The 6,320-nt window shown below is 41.5% G+C and overlaps 1 pseudogene; it reads right to left on the bottom strand.

Annotated features, from left to right (window-relative positions):
- Positions 1 to 814: 814 nt before the first annotated feature.
- LOC102864533 overlaps positions 815 to 6,320 on the bottom strand; it is a 71,252-nt pseudogene continuing 65,746 nt past the window's right edge.

The raw sequence follows: 6,320 nt of genomic DNA, 5'->3' as shown, positions 1-6,320 counted from the left end.
ACGAGGATTCTGGGGTTTCGTCTGACATACTTTGGACATGTTGTAAGGAGGGACAGGTCCTTGGAGAGGGACATCATGCTTGGGAGGGTAGAGGGACAGCACAGGAGGGGAAGACCCTCTATGAGGTGGATTGATTCAGTGACTGGGGTAATCGGGATGGCTGTGTCATAGGCAGTGTGATTGGCACAGGACAGAGCAAGGTTTAGGCCTGTTGTACATAGGGTCGCTATGAGTTGCAAGTGACTCGACAGCACACAACAACAACAACAACAACAGTGTTCTCTTGCTCTGTTTGAACAACAGCTTCTTGGTCGAGGTCTAGGTTTCACAAAGCACAATAAAGAGTTCTTGGATCCCTATTCTTATCAATGTTACCTATAATTTGTTACAATACAGTAAAAGGAGCAGATAGAACATGGGGGTGGCAGAGTCTGACTTCTAAGCACTTCATAAAGGGAAACTGACCCCATCAATAACCTCCATAGTACCAAACAAATAGCTACATGGTCAGGCATGCCAACCCTGTGCTTCTGCTCCTTTATTTATGAAGCATCAGGTCCAATGTTTGTTGCAAATTAACTCACAAACTTTAAAAGTTGTGGGGTTGATTAGGGAAATGGGCTGTGGGGTGTGAAGAGCAGCTCCAAGTCGGACTAAAACCAAGACACAATTCCTCAGTTAGTTCAGACTAATCAGTTTAACTTTTTAGCCAACAAATCAAAGTCTAGGTTCTGTTTAGCAGCACAAATCCACCTTTGGTTTTCTTAATCATCCAGCAAACCTTGCCACATAGCTGTCATAAGTCAGCTCTCAGTCATTCAGAAGCAGAACTTTTAACTTTAGCTCCATCTCCAGGATTACTCTGGTTACACCTTGCCACAGTCTCTTCACAGTCTCTCTGCAGTGTGGAAAGAACTTTCTTACACTGGTTCCAAAGCTTGTCGATAATTTGCGAGCCCATGTATCCACAGTTGAGATAGCTGGAGACCGTGCTCCCAGCACGGGCTAATGCAATGGATAGAAAAGCCATTTTTCAAAGTTCTAACACCATGGATACATACAGTCAAATGCCTTTGCATAGTTATTGTTGTTGTCGTTATGTGCCATTGACTCATAGCGAACCAACGTACGACAGCTCTGAAGCCTGTTCTATTCTGAGCCAGTCTCACTGACTCTAACACACCTACCCCCATTTCCCCAGTTACTGTATCAATCCATCTCCTCATCTGTAGTCTTTCTTTCCTGTGCAGTCCCTCCACCTTTCTGAGTATGATGTCCATCTCCAAGGACTGGTCTCTCCTGGTCACGTGCCCAAAGTGTGTGAGTTGGCACTTCAAAATTCTAGCCTCCAAAGAGAAACTTGGTTTCACTCTTTCCAAGCAAGACAGACTTATTTATTTTCTTGGAAGTGCAGGTATGATCAAGACTCTTCTCCAACACTACATCTCAAAGGCATCTATTTTTTTTTTTCTGTCATCCTTAGTCATTTCCCAGCTCTCTGATGCATAGCAAGTAATTGCCAAGACCTTGGCCTGGATAAGGCGCATCTTAGACTCTAGATTGACATCATTGCTTATCAGTACTCTGGAGTGGTTCCTGGCAGCAGATTTACCTAATGCAATTAGTTTTTTTGATTTCCTGACTGCTAGTGCCAAGAGTGTTAATTGTGGAGTGAAGCAAGCTGAAATTGTTAACAACCTCAATCTCTTCTCTATCATGGTGCGACCAATTGGCCCAGTGATGAAAATCTTTGTTTTCTTGATGTTGAGCTTCAATCCATAAAGAAGATTACAGTCCTATAGCAAATGCTTCAAGTCCTGTTCAGTTTCAGCAAGCAGTTTCAGGTTGTGCTATTTGCATAACACAGGTTTTTGATGAGTCATCCTCCAATCCTGAAGCCACATTTCTCCTCATAAAACTCAGGTCTCCTAAATGATATATTCTGCATATAGATTGAAAAGGTTTGGAGACAGGACAAATCCTTGATACACTCTTCCTGATTTTGAACCATGCAGTGTTTCCTTGCTCTGTTCTGAGGACTGTTTCCTGGTCCAAGTTTCTCATGAGAACATTCAGGTGATCTTGGATTCCCATTGTCCTCAAGGTTAGCCACAATTTGTTGTGATTCACACAGTCAAATGCCCTTGCATAGTCAATGAAACACAGATGGACATTCCTCTAGTACTCTTTGCTTGCTGCTAAGATCCATCTGACATTGGTGACAATGTCTTTAGTGCCACAACCTTTTCTAAACCCAGCCTGTATTTCTGTAGTTCTCTGTCAATGTATTGTTCCAATAGTTTTTGGATAATCTTCAGCAGGATTTTACTAATGTGTGATATTAGTGATATTGTTCAATAATTTGCACACTCTGTTGGGCAAACTTTTTTTTTGGAATGGAAATAAATATGAATCTCTTCCAGTCAATTAGCCAGGTACTTTTCCTCCAGATTTCTTGTCACAACCTGATGAGCACGTCCAAGACAGCATCTGTTTGTTTAAATATGTCAATTGGTATTTCATCAATTCCTGGGGCTTTATTTGTTGCCAAGTCCTTCAGGGCAGCCTGAACTTCCTTCTTCATTACCATTGCCTCTTGTTCATATGTTGTTTCTTGAAATTCTTGAAATGAAAATAAATTCCATGTTAATGCAAGAGTTAGAGAACTGAAAGAAAAAAATTATTTAAGCAGCAGCTTTCCAATGCTATTGATAAACTTGAAATAAAAATTGTAAAAATTCACTCACTTTAAAGTGAGATAAAAAGTGCAACATTAACTCCCATGCTTTCAGCTCTCTCTCCAACTCCCACCTTTCAAATTGGGTAAACCTTGTTTCTGAGTCTTTCTGGATGGTATGGTTCCCTTTGTGGAGTTTGTATGAGGGTTTGCCTCTGCCAGGCACTCATATTTCACATGTGACAGTCAGTACAGGTTCTACCCACTGCCATCAAGTTCTTTCTGACTCACAAGCAGCCCTTTAGGATTTTCGAGGTTGTAAATCTTTATGAGAGAAGGCAACCTCATTTTAGTGGCTTGTGGATTTGAACTGCTGACCTTTTGGTTACCAGCCCAATGCTTAACCACTTTGTCATCAGGGTTCCTGCACAGATTTTGACTTTGGAAACCCGTGAAACAGTTCCACTCTGTCCTGTAGAGTCATGATGAGTTGGAATCAACTCAAAGGTAATGATTTTTGTTTTCCCCTCAGAAGAAATATTCCAATTGTTTATGTCTTTGGCTATGTGTTATGTCTAATGACAAATTGTTATTCAATTGCTTAAAAATTTTAAAAATAATTTCATCATGAAATTGTTAACATCTTTCTATTCTTGATGGGGATCATATTCCTTCTTGACTGTGTCTAACCAAAATATTTGACTGTCTTTTTTTTACGGCATTCTCAAAAGAGAGCTTAAGAGAACACATGTATCATCCCTTACGTTTAAATAACACTCTTGTTTGACAATCTTCAGAAAGAATGCACATTATACCCCTAGTTCCCATCAGACTGTTTCTGACATTTGATGGCCCCTCATGTGTAAGGATAGCACTGCTCCCTGTGGTTTTATGCTGAGTTTTTAGAAGTACATTTTCATGTCTTTCTTTCAAGGCATGTCTGTATAGATCAAACCTCCATCCAATTCTTTGTTTAACAACCAAAAACATTAACCATTTTAGCCACCCAAGGTATGTCTTTTCTGTGAGAAAGAATGGATTGGACCTTACATGAGCTGTTTGTACTATGAGCAGTGGGACTGTTTATTCTCATCATAACCTGGGATTCCCAACGGAGGTAGGCTGAAGTGAGTTGGCACTCCTTGGGGATGACGTGGCAGAAGGAACGGAAGATGTATTGGATTGCTGATGTGGATGAACTTTAAATTCTGTCTCCCTTCTGGGAACTCATGTCTCTTTGTGGTACATCTAAGGTCCAGTTCTCATTTTATTGCTTTTCTGATGTAGTATGAAATTCCCATTACCTCAGCCTTTCTGATGAAGTCATGGAGAGTGCTTTCGATTTACCCTGGAGCCTTTCAAAAGGTCAATCAGGAGAAAAGCAATCGGGGCAGAACTTTACCTTTTAAAGCTTAAGTATTTCCAAATATTGGAAGATCTCCCCAAGTCTCATAGGTCATGCTTTGTTCATAGATACAAAATGAAGCCTGGTGAGGAAGCCCCAGACAAAGATCAGATTTCAGGGGTATTTGAGGAACATCAAGTACCATAACACCACTAGAGGGAGCCTAGGACCCAGTAATGTTTTGTTTTGCTACACACAAGGAAGCTCCGGTGGCCTAGTGATAAGGAGTTGCACTGCTATCCAAAGACACAAGGTTCGAATCCACTAGCTGCTCTTTGGAAGAAAGATGGACACTCTCTTCATGTGGTTTACAATTTCTCAAAACTCACTGGAGGGTCAACTTTGAGTCAGGTGAAACTTGATGGTACATAACAACAGCACAACAACAAATATACACCAGTCAGTGCAGGTGAGTTAAAATGACAATTAATGGACTTTGTGAGAACATGAAACCCTGATGAGAAGAGGAAAACTTTTCAAAAGAGACCAGAGAACAGAGTATCTTATTTGATTTTTAAATTTACTAATTAAGAAAATATGCTGGAGAAATAAATTTCCTGAGAGCTTATGGACAAGTCCATTAACCTTAGAGGCATTAATCTAAAACTTATTTTACTGTTGAGTATTTACACTTGTTCCTCCTGTTGATATAAACTCATAGCCTTACAAGGTTACAAGGTAATCTTTCAAGGTGCTGTTGTCTATTTGATCCTGTATAGATAGATCTTTATATATAGGTATCTCTGGTGGCTTATTGTTGTTATATTAGTACCATCAAATCAAGCACAATGCATAGGAACCCTGTGAACAACAGACCTGAACCCTGCCCTATCCTGTTCCATCCTCATCCTCTCTGACATACTTGAGTCCATTGCTGCAGTCACTGTGTCAATCCATCTCATTGGGGGTCTTCCTGTCTTTTGCTGGCCCTTCATCTATCCAAGCATGATGTCCCTCTCCAAGGAATAGCTTCTTCTAGCAACATACCCAAAGTATGAGAGATGAAGCTTCACCATCTTTGTCTCCAAGGAGTATTCTAGCTGTACATTTTCCATGACATACCTGTTTGTTCTTTTGACAGCCCATAGGATACACAATAAGGTTCTCCGACACAACACAAAGGCATCAATTTTTCTTTTGTCATCCTTATTTAATGTCCAGATTTCAGATGGATAGGAAGTGATTAAAAAGACTATGGCCTAAATCCGATGCACTTTATTCCTAAAACTGGCATCCTTACTCTTCAATAATTTGGAAAGGTCCCTGATGGCAGACTTGACCAATACAGTTTGTGTCCACATCTTCCGACCTGTATATTGTTAATTCAAGCAGGGTGAAAGAATTGAAAAGTTCAATCTTTCCTCCACCTGTCTCCACCTATCATGTGTTGTCTATTGGCCCAATCATAAGGACCTCTGTTTTCTTGATGTTGAGATGTAACCCATACCAAAGGTTGTAGTCCTTGGTCTTCTGTAGCAAATGTTTCTTCTCACTTTCAGCAGTCAATGTTGCATCACCTCCACAATGCAGGTTGTAAATGAGTCTTTCTCCAATCCTGATGCCACATTCCCCCTCATAGAGTCCAGCTTTATGAATTATTTACTCAGCATACAGACTGGATAGGTATAGAGAAAGGATACATTTCTGATGCACACTCTTCTTGATTTTACACCATGCCTGCAGTATTCTCTTGCTCCTTTCAGGCAACAGGTTTTTGATCTAGGTGAAGATTTTTCATGAGCACAGTTAAATGTTCTGGGATTCCCATTTTTCTCAGTTAGCCATAGTTTTATATGATCCACACAGTCAAATGTCTTTGCATACTCAATAAAACAGAGATAGATCCACCGCGGAACTCCAGAGGAGCAAAGACTACCCACCACTGTGCGACACCCCTGCAGCCCGCACCTGTGTGACCCCCGACACACAGGGTGCTGCTGCATAAACAACCAGCAGCGCCCAAGCCCCGCCACCACCTCTTGGTGGTAGTGTCCAAGCCCTGCGCTCCTTAACCCCCTAGTCCCTTGCTTTCCTCCCCTTCACCCGCCCCCCTTCCAGCTCCACAACCACCCATCTCAGCCCCCACCACAGACCTGTGACCTCAGGGCACCACCACTGAATCCAGCCATCACCTGGAGCTATCAACCGAGCTGTTGTGGAACTAACCTGGCAGAAGAAAGGCCGGTAGGATCTTATCTGTGTTTACTGGGGCTGATTATCTTGGAGAGCACCTAAGGG

Source organism: Elephantulus edwardii, unplaced genomic scaffold (genome assembly GCF_000299155.1).
Source record: "Elephantulus edwardii isolate Elephantulus edwardi_28Jun2011 unplaced genomic scaffold, EleEdw1.0 scaffold00203, whole genome shotgun sequence".
Taxonomy (NCBI): Eukaryota; Metazoa; Chordata; class Mammalia; order Macroscelidea; family Macroscelididae; genus Elephantulus; species Elephantulus edwardii.
The sequence above is the reverse complement of the archived record's forward strand: the minus strand, read 5'-3'. Positions and strand labels throughout refer to the sequence as shown.